General features: G+C 46.1%; 2 long non-coding RNA genes across 2 annotated transcripts; both read left to right on the top strand.

Annotated features, from left to right (window-relative positions):
• Positions 1–522: 522 nt before the first annotated feature.
• Positions 523–1891, top strand: LOC144767232 (uncharacterized). The gene is made up of 3 exons (XR_013598111.1): positions 523–624; positions 1378–1436; positions 1765–1891. It is a non-coding gene; the product is annotated as an uncharacterized LOC144767232 (long non-coding RNA).
• A 4245-nt stretch (positions 1892–6136) lies between these two features.
• Positions 6137–7505, top strand: LOC144767231 (uncharacterized). Its single transcript, XR_013598110.1, has 3 exons — positions 6137–6238; positions 6992–7050; positions 7379–7505. It is a non-coding gene; the product is annotated as an uncharacterized LOC144767231 (long non-coding RNA).
• The last annotated feature ends 3001 nt before the right edge of the window (positions 7506–10506 follow it).

The raw sequence follows: 10506 nt of genomic DNA, 5'->3' as shown, positions 1-10506 counted from the left end.
CTGCTTTTTTTATATAAACTAATACATAAATATATTTCGTGGGTTAACCTACACTGAGATAAATAAACACAATAATAAAAATAAGTAAATGGTGGTTCAGATTCCGCTCTAGCATATCAACAACATTCATACGGCATTCATTCTCTAATCAAACAGCACCAAGCGATGATGGTTGTAGATAACATGGGGACCGATGGTTCAATGTCCGGGTAGGTTCCTAAAATAGGAAAAAGCGCCTACGCGCGTTTCGGTGTATGGTCCCGTCCGGGACTACACCTTCATCAGGGCACAGTGGAAGGGCGGAAGGGGAACCACAAACAGGTAGGATTTCTGTGAAATAAACATTAAAAACAATGCCATACTATGTCGTTCTATCCCGAAACTCGTTCCTCTTAGCCATTCCAAGATGGCCGCCACAGTTCCCTTCTATTAAACGGCCATCTCTAACCATCATCCATCTCTATGCCCCCGTGTGAGGTCGCGCGCCCTCGCAGCTGACTGCCATCACAGCGTTTAACCCACTATATATAGAGGCGCCCGAGTAGTGTAGCCCTGCTCCGAGACCAGCCGTTTCAACTTCTGTGGAGTCCGCCGACCGGGACGCCCGACATGATGCGACGCTAAGTAAGTTGACCGCCCTGAGTCCGCTATGCCCCCTTGCGCTTGTCAGCCAGATTTGTAGATCTAATCACTAAGGCTTTCTCCTGAAAACCTCTCAGTGACCTTCACCGTTTATCTTTTTTAGTGCCTCCGCTGATCCCCGCAGCCTAGAACTTGCCAGGACGGACCTCTTCTGTCCCAATAACAGCAGAGGGATCTTATTTCCATCCTTGAATTCCCTTCGGGTAAGATTTACAGCACGCGCCCCCCGCCCACGCAGTCCCACCTACGGCGCTAGTGCACCTATGCTGTGTAATTCCTTCCTCAAACCTGCACTTTCTTTTTGTACATATATTTCCTGTACAGGTCTCTATACTTCCCTGTACCGGTCGGCGGCGTGCTCCCTCCTCCCTGAGAATCCATCGAGGAGAGTATTCCCTGCCACTTCAGGTAACTGTGCCACCTCCACCTAGCGTGATTAATTAAATCCAGCGCCCCTTGCTCTTTTAAACTGGCATCCCGCATTTTTCTGAGCAAGCACTGTCTTTTAACAGGGTCTCTGCGCATTCCATGCGCCCTAGGATTCCATCAGCCTCGCCCCACTTGAGCATATCCCCGGGGGCAGACCGCTTGAGAATCGACTTAGGAGAATCCCCCGCCATCGCTGGTAATTGCGCCTGTGTGCATCCTTATCTTGCGCAATTGTCTAAACTCAGCACCCCATGCTCTTATCTCTGGCACTGTGCACCTTTATGAGCTTGCTCTGTTCTTTAACAGGGTCGTCGCGCCTTCGACCTGCACCAGAAACGCCATCAGCCCTGTCATACCTGAGTCAGGTAAACTCTTTTTAAACTTTACATCCTTAATGTGTGGCATTTACATTAAATTAATGTGCAGCCCCCATTCATATCCCTCTTTCCGGTCATTCCTTGCCCACGAGCAGTCCCAGTAAAGCATAGCTTTTAAATTGTTATCCCATTGTCCCCCCTTCGTGGAAATCAATATTTGTATGATGTCATGTATGTGCTCTGCAAGTCTAGTCCTGACCGCCCACAAACTGGATGTCCACAGTCTGAATGTAGATGTGAGCCTATTTTGTTTACACCTAAACCCTCGCAAAAATGTACATACACCTAACCATTGTTTTTAATGTTTATTTCACAGAAATCCTACCTGTTTGTGGTTCCCCTTCCGCCCTTCCACTGTGCCCTGATGAAGGTGTAGTCCCGGACGGGACCATACACCGAAACGCGCGTAGGCGCTTTTTCCTATTTTAGGAACCTACCCGGACATTGAACCATCGGTCCCCATGTTATCTACAACCATCATCGCTTGGTGCTGTTTGATTAGAGAATGAATGCCGTATGAATGTTGTTGATATGCTAGAGCGGAATCTGAACCACCATTTACTTATTTTTATTATTGTGTTTATTTATCTCAGTGTAGGTTAACCCACGAAATATATTTATGTATTAGTTTATATAAAAAAAGCAGTCCCTTGAAAAAATTCATTCCTGAAAAATAAATTTTGATACTAAATGAATAAACCTGTTTGTGCGGTGTAATTTGCTTGGGCTTAGGTGTGTTTGTATTTATATATTTGGACCTCTCCTAGGCCTTTTTGTTCAAATCCATAGGGCAGGTACCCGTTTTGCTTTTGATGTTTCTTTCCCCGTCTACCTGCCTTAGATTGATGTGGGGTCCCCCTCTGTATTGAAGTTTCTTCGCAGCCCGGTGCTGCGGGGGTTAGTGTACCTGATTCTCTCTCCTGGACTCCAGTATTGTACTTGGTCCCCGACTAGACTTGTCTGAACCCCTGAATCTTTTGATTGATTGCTGTAAATTTTGTCATCCCCCCTGACGCCCATTCCATTTCTCTCCTCCCCCATCTTTTCCCCGAGCCGTACCCCGGAGCTGATTATATATATAATCTTTTTCCCCCTCGTGAGATTAGAGCATGGAGAGCATCAAAACCTTCGGCTTCTCCGATGATGACTACGCTAAGATGGTTGGCGCTACATCTAGTGACAATTCCGCCTTTCTTCCCCCTAAAGGATTACAGGGCGAATGGTCCAAACTTCTAAACCTGCGCAAAAAATCAAAGCGCACAGAATCACATGCCAAGTTTATCCTCGATTATCTGAAGGCGGGCACTATACCGATAGGCCTTAGAGTTAGAAACATCCCGGGCCTCTTCATAGAGATTAGACAGTTCCTGGAGAAATGGGCTCTCATCTCCAACAGATGCTCCAGGGACTGGATGATGCTCATAATTGAGACAGCCCGCCAGATTCTAGATATGCTCGCTAAAGAAATCGAGACGCTTGAAGAAAAACTAAAATCAGAAGATGCCCTAGACCTAGCTAAAAAGAAACTCGATGAGATTGAGGCTGAATTAGACTCCTTCTCCGAGTACTTACTTAAGAGGAAAACGGAAAAGTTTCGCAAGGATATCCGCCTCTTCACGCAAGAGAAGGCATATCCTTACCTTGCTAGTAATTTTTATAGTGCCTCCAACAGTGTAGACCAACAGAGTGGCCACCAAAACTGGGGTAATCGACGCGTAACCACCTTTTCAGACACCACTGATTCCGGCGGCGAAGATAACCACAACACCAACTTTGATACCCATTATGACAGTAATTATCCCCCTCCGGGCAGACCGGACAATACTGACAGACCCTTTCGATCCAATCGTTTTTTAGGGAACCGCCGGGGGAATTACAAACCAAGGAATCGGAACCCGCACAGTGGCAACTACCATCAGGGTCCTCCCCAACCATATGTCCAGACTCGACACCAACAATACTGGACAAGGTAAAACCAATTCCGGTCTTTAACCTGTCCACCAATGATATGACCCCGGACACGTTGGGCCTGTTATCGAGGGGTCTATCCTTTGTGCCCACCACACGGTTCAATAAATTTGAGTTTCTGAGTGATCTTCATGCATTCTTCAGAAAAATACGTCTCAAGAAATTCTTCCTGACCCATCCCTCACCGGAGGATAATGATAACAAGTCGGGCCTCAAACCCCCGTCTAATTTTACCCCCAACCTGGAGGACATAGGTCATGAGGTCGGGACCTTTGAAAAAACAGTCATCCTCAAAATCAATAGGATGTTTAAATCTATACCTAAGGGATCCCGCAACCTCACCAATACCGAGGAAGAAACTCTCAAGTCCCTGAAAATTAATGACACCCTTACTATAAAACCTTGTGACAAGGGTGGGGGTATCGTCATTTTCGACACCCCCACATACACTGAAAAAATGAACACCCTCTTGTCCGCCACTGAATACTACAGAAAAATAACTAGGAACCCGGAACCTGCTCTCAAGCGTCGTATCTTACAGATAATTGAGAGAGGAGTCCATAATGGTCACATTTGTGATAAGGAAGCTGAATTCCTTACTCCCACATTCACCAGAATACCGATCATCTACGGGGTCCCGAAGACCCATAAGAATCCCCACGACCCCCCTCTTAGGCCTATTGTATCCATGATTGGATCCGCCTTAGAGCCACTATCCAAGTACATTGATCGATTCCTCCAGCCCCTAGTGGGAACCCTGAAATCCTATATCAAGGACACAGGCCACTTTATTTCCAAGGTGGAAGGGATTACCTATCAGCACAATCGGCAACTCCTGGTCACCCTAGATGTGGAGTCTCTTTACTCCAACATCCCCCAGACCGGAGCACTGTCCGTTGTACAGAACATCCTAACATCTAACCCCCAAATCGAGAATGCCAGCTTCATTATGGAATGCCTAAAAACGGTTCTAAAGGAGAATTATTTTGAGTTCAACAACAACTTTTACCAACAAACAGGTGGAGTCAGCATGGGGGCTGCGTGTGCACCCAGCATTGCCTGCCTGTATATGGGAGAATTTGAGCGAACCCATATATACAACGAGATGGCCCCATTTTTCGAAAATGTGCGCGCTTGGTCCCGTTTTATTGACGACGTGTTTTTTATCTGGGAGGGGGATGACACCACCCTGATTGAATTCATTGCGTGGCTCAATCTTGCTGACCCTAACCTCAGGTTCACCAGCCATTTCAGCCAAGACAAAATTGAATTCTTGGACCTATGGGTCGGACATCATAATCAGGCCATCACGGTATCCCTGTTCACCAAACCCACTGCCCGCAACACCATTCTTCAATACGGCAGTTACCATCCCCGCTGTCAACGTGATAACATCCCGTTTAGCCAATTTCTCCGAATTAGAAGGAATTGTACAGACATTAGGGACTTCCTAACTGAAGGGGATATGCTGAAGGAGAAGTTATTACAACGGGGCTACCCTTACCGGCTGGTCAAGGAGAGCTTTAAACGGGCCAGATACTACAACCGTGATTCCATGTTTGAACCTAGGAACTCCACCCCTAAGGAATCGATTGTCTGTATCACGCGACACTCCACTGCCAACAACCAACTCAGACAGGCCATTAACTCCAGTTGGTTTCTTTTGAATTTAAATCAGGACCAAAATTCTCTACCCAAACCGATCTTTGCATTCAAGCGCAACAAAAATCTTAGAAACCATTTAGTGAGAGGCAAAATGCGTGATCCGAAACCATTGATCCAAAGGTCCATTGTAGGCCCTGACCCTATCACTGGCAACCACAAATGTGGCAGATGCCAAGCATGTCCAAACGCCATAGGAGGAAATGTGATCCCCACACCCGCCCGCAGTATAAATCTCTCCACCATGACCAATTGTCGGACGACTAATTGTGTCTATATTATCCTATGCCCGTGTGAAATGCCATACGTAGGCGAAACGAGCAGGGAGATAAGACTCCGCATCGGGGAGCATAAATCAAACATACGTATCGGCAAAAGGGGAGCCCCCCTTGTCGAACACTGGATATCCCTCGAACACACTGAAACTGACCTTAGGTGGTCCATATTGGAAAAGATGCAAACTCCGGCCGGCACTGACCCCACACTGTGGAGAAAAAAACGAGAGGTCTTCTGGATCTTTTTTCTCAATAGTTTGGAAAAGGGCCTAAACGAGGAATGCCCGTGGGCCAATGCACTACTGTAAACTCGCACTTCGCCTTGAGCTTAGCCGTATTCTGTAGACAGGGGCCCTGTTGGAATCCGAGTCCCCCTTTATGGTCTATTATTCTCTTTCAGGAACCCAGCAATAAATAGCTTTCGCGGAGGTTCCCTTGCCTATTGACAGATTTCTTGCACTATTTCTTTCCTATTACCCTGTATGTGATTCATCCTGGGAGTAATCTTTACTCCAAATTCAACTTTTGTTCCTAAAGCTGCTCGCTTGAATTCCCCTCTACCATTGTTCCCCTTATTCTTTGCAGTGCCCCATCACCTTCTTGTGCCCCCCTTCATGCCATACTATGTCGTTCTATCCCGAAACTCGTTCCTCTTAGCCATTCCAAGATGGCCGCCACAGTTCCCTTCTATTAAACGGCCATCTCTAACCATCATCCATCTCTATGCCCCCGTGTGAGGTCGCGCGCCCTCGCAGCTGACTGCCATCACAGCGTTTAACCCACTATATATAGAGGCGCCCGAGTAGTGTAGCCCTGCTCCGAGACCAGCCGTTTCAACTTCTGTGGAGTCCGCCGACCGGGACGCCCGACATGATGCGACGCTAAGTAAGTTGACCGCCCTGAGTCCGCTATGCCCCCTTGCGCTTGTCAGCCAGATTTGTAGATCTAATCACTAAGGCTTTCTCCTGAAAACCTCTCAGTGACCTTCACCGTTTATCTTTTTTAGTGCCTCCGCTGATCCTCGCAGCCTAGAACTTGCCAGGACGGACCTCTTCTGTCCCAATAACAGCAGAGGGATCTTATTTCCATCCTTGAATTCCCTTCGGGTAAGATTTACAGCACGCGCCCCCCGCCCACGCAGTCCCACCTACGGCGCTAGTGCACCTATGCTGTGTAATTCCTTCCTCAAACCTGCACTTTCTTTTTGTACATATATTTCCTGTACAGGTCTCTATACTTCCCTGTACCGGTCGGCGGCGTGCTCCCTCCTCCCTGAGAATCCATCGAGGAGAGTATTCCCTGCCACTTCAGGTAACTGTGCCACCTCCACCTAGCGTGATTAATTAAATCCAGCGCCCCTTGCTCTTTTAAACTGGCATCCCGCATTTTTCTGAGCAAGCACTGTCTTTTAACAGGGTCTCTGCGCATTCCATGCGCCCTAGGATTCCATCAGCCTCGCCCCACTTGAGCATATCCCCGGGGGCAGACCGCTTGAGAATCGACTTAGGAGAATCCCCCGCCATCGCTGGTAATTGCGCCTGTGTGCATCCTTATCTTGCGCAATTGTCTAAACTCAGCACCCCATGCTCTTATCTCTGGCACTGTGCACCTTTATGAGCTTGCTCTGTTCTTTAACAGGGTCGTCGCGCCTTCGACCTGCACCAGAAACGCCATCAGCCCTGTCATACCTGAGTCAGGTAAACTCTTTTTAAACTTTACATCCTTAATGTGTGGCATTTACATTAAATTAATGTGCAGCCCCCATTCATATCCCTCTTTCCGGTCATTCCTTGCCCACGAGCAGTCCCAGTAAAGCATAGCTTTTAAATTGTTATCCCATTGTCCCCCCTTCGTGGAAATCAATATTTGTATGATGTCATGTATGTGCTCTGCAAGTCTAGTCCTGACCGCCCACAAACTGGATGTCCACAGTCTGAATGTAGATGTGAGCCTATTTTGTTTACACCTAAACCCTCGCAAAAATGTACATACACCTAACCATTGTTTTTAATGTTTATTTCACAGAAATCCTACCTGTTTGTGGTTCCCCTTCCGCCCTTCCACTGTGCCCTGATGAAGGTGTAGTCCCGGACGGGACCATACACCGAAACGCGCGTAGGCGCTTTTTCCTATTTTAGGAACCTACCCGGACATTGAACCATCGGTCCCCATGTTATCTACAACCATCATCGCTTGGTGCTATTTGATTAGAGAATGAATGCCGTATGAATGTTGTTGATATGCTAGAGCGGAATCTGAACCACCATTTACTTATTTTTATTATTGTGTTTATTTATCTCAGTGTAGGTTAACCCACGAAATATATTTATGTATTAGTTTATATAAAAAAAGCAGTCCCTTGAAAAAATTCATTCCTGAAAAATAAATTTTGATACTAAATGAATAAACCTGTTTGTGCGGTGTAATTTGCTTGGGCTTAGGTGTGTTTGTATTTATATATTTGGACCTCTCCTAGGCCTTTTTGTTCAAATCCATAGGGCAGGTACCCGTTTTGCTTTTGATGTTTCTTTCCCCGTCTACCTGCCTTAGATTGATGTGGGGTCCCCCTCTGTACTACACAACATGAGACACATATACCTCAATCACCAGCTTCATTTCCACCAACCCACCTGACAACTTCATTCAGCATCACTCTCACTCACACACACATCCACAGAAACAGAGCGGGAGGCTGATTATTCTCCCACCAAGCTGCTAAATTCTGGAACAACCTCCCCAAACGCATCAGGGCTTCTTCCTCACTTTGTGAAATCTGCAAGAAGCGCTGAAGACCTGGCAATTGAACTAGTCTTCATGTGGGACCATCGAGACTGGCTGTATTCAGGCCCAGCCTCACTACATACCTACACTCACCTACTCAGTGCCTGAATACCCTCACGAGTGACAAGTAGCACTCTTCAACTCCACGTTAGATTACATTACATTGCTTGGCTTTAATGGATCTGCTCTGCTGTACTATTCTGGTGGTGCCCTGCCCTTGTGATGTATTCCTATAGGTTCTGTATCGATCCCCCTATTCCTGACCCTATTCTGGTTAACAAGTTAACTAGCAGCCATCCCATGAGGCAGAAAACCCCCATGATGCAGGAACCGTTATCTGATTAAGCCACACTACGGCACAGGAACGTGTTATCTGATTAGGTCATAACGCTTGCCATCTAATTAGACAAGCGATATTCCTCCAGCCCCTGATAAGGCATACGGAGTTCTCAAAACAAATCAAACCTATGACAACCTGGGAAAAACCCTGCGGCCATTGTTTTGATTTCACCGAGAACTTCAGCAAAAGAATGTGCTAACGACCAGGTCGTATGACATCCTTATTGACGTATCTATGTCCATCCTTATGTCAATCTCGGCACCTTAAAGGTATAAATATTACCGATATTGCCCTATGCAAACACACGCGGTGGTGACGAGATCGGAGCAGCCAGACTTGCCGAAGCCCAGAGCAGAGCAGACCCCGCTGGCGCAGCCCCGCCTTCCTGACGCGCTGAGAACGAGACGCTGCTTTCTCCTACCGAGAAATCCAGCTCCGGCGCTTCCGGGTAGCCCTCGCAGGCAGCCTGGAATATCGAGACCAGAGACGAGAGATACCATCCCTCATTCATCCTAGATTCCAGGTACAGAACTGAATAACCCCTTGCAGAGAATTCTTTAGTCAGTCACTTGGCAAAACAAACTTAACTTAAACTGCTACTTTCTATTCCCGCCCACGTATTAGGCTTAGGTCAGGTACATCTGGGGTAGGCGTAGTTAGAAACACCAGTTGAGTACGATTAGTCAAATGTATATATGTATGTATCTATTTTATCCATTTTAAACCACCTTATGGCTTAGAAACCATATAAATGTTTTTACAGTATTATTTTATACTTCTGCTTTTATTGTATGCACTTTACTTAACCATAAGTATTGCAATAATATCGATCCATTTCTCTTGTACGAGAAAAGAGACTGATCAATAAATAACATCTTTTATTGAACACGCCCGTCTCTTCCTTTTCTCTACAATCTGGTGAGACTAAGAATGCACGTACTGACTGAGTAAAATAAGTCGTCTTTTGTTTTCACACGACTCTAGAGATACACTCTTGATTAGGGGAGAGCAAAGTTGTCATGTTCTATGGTTGTCAGAAACTAAATCCCTTCTTGTCTATCCAGGGAGGTTCAACTCCTCCTTGCCTATTCGAGAAAGTTTCTAGTGAACTCTGAGCTAGCTGGCAAACCCAAAACTTTAAGTCTAATATCGACAGTAGTAGACCTAGTTAACGTCTGGTCTAGGCCTATACTATTGAAGGTATTATTCCAATGCGCAGAGCCTATTGGGATAATAGGAACTACACTACATGGCGCCCAACGCGTTTGGATAGGCGATAAAACTAACGTAAGACATTTAGAGTAACTCAGTCGTGCTTTTTCACTCAGACCCCTTTTTTTCCCATAATACTCCAAAGACGTCTGGAGTGGGTGAAAGGTAATATCCGCCAGACCTCGCAGGAGGAAACTCCTATGTATGGTGCTTGGTTTAGTCAACGTTGAAGGATACACTGTTCCAAAATATTGTGCATCTAATCTTTGTTTCCATAAGAACCTGATCTGCAAACAAACAAAATAACCTTCTGGACAGTACAATGTCAGACAGTGAAGGAGAAAGAGAGGCAGTTAGAATAGCAACTGAACTCGCAGCAGCTGATACTGCTATGCAAGAAGCAGACCCGGGTATAATAATCATCCCGGTCAACACAAGAAAATCTATAACTTTAAAACTTATAGAAAATGGACTGACACCTAGAGGTGGCACAGTCATATTCGTAATTGAGGCACACGAATATCGGCAGACAGAGGTATTCTACACATGGATAAACTTTCCAGCAGCTAATGCTGTAACAAAGGTCTTCCACTATTACAAAACAGAGGAACCTCCTAATGAGTACACTCCTTTCGAGGAGGTGGAAGTACCACTTAAATTTCAAGAGCATCTGCTCTTATTTAATGGCGCCCTAAAACATAATAATCACATCACCAGGCTCGGTCCATTAGGTAGACCAGGAGCAACGTGGCCGGTTCTAGCCGGATACACACCACATCCAGACATCGATGGGATGTCTGCAGCAGAGCTTTTAACACAG

This window comes from Lissotriton helveticus, chromosome 7, assembly GCF_964261635.1.
Source record: "Lissotriton helveticus chromosome 7, aLisHel1.1, whole genome shotgun sequence".
Lineage (NCBI taxonomy): Eukaryota > Metazoa > Chordata > Amphibia > Caudata > Salamandridae > Lissotriton > Lissotriton helveticus.
This window is presented reverse-complemented; position numbering and strand designations above follow the sequence as displayed.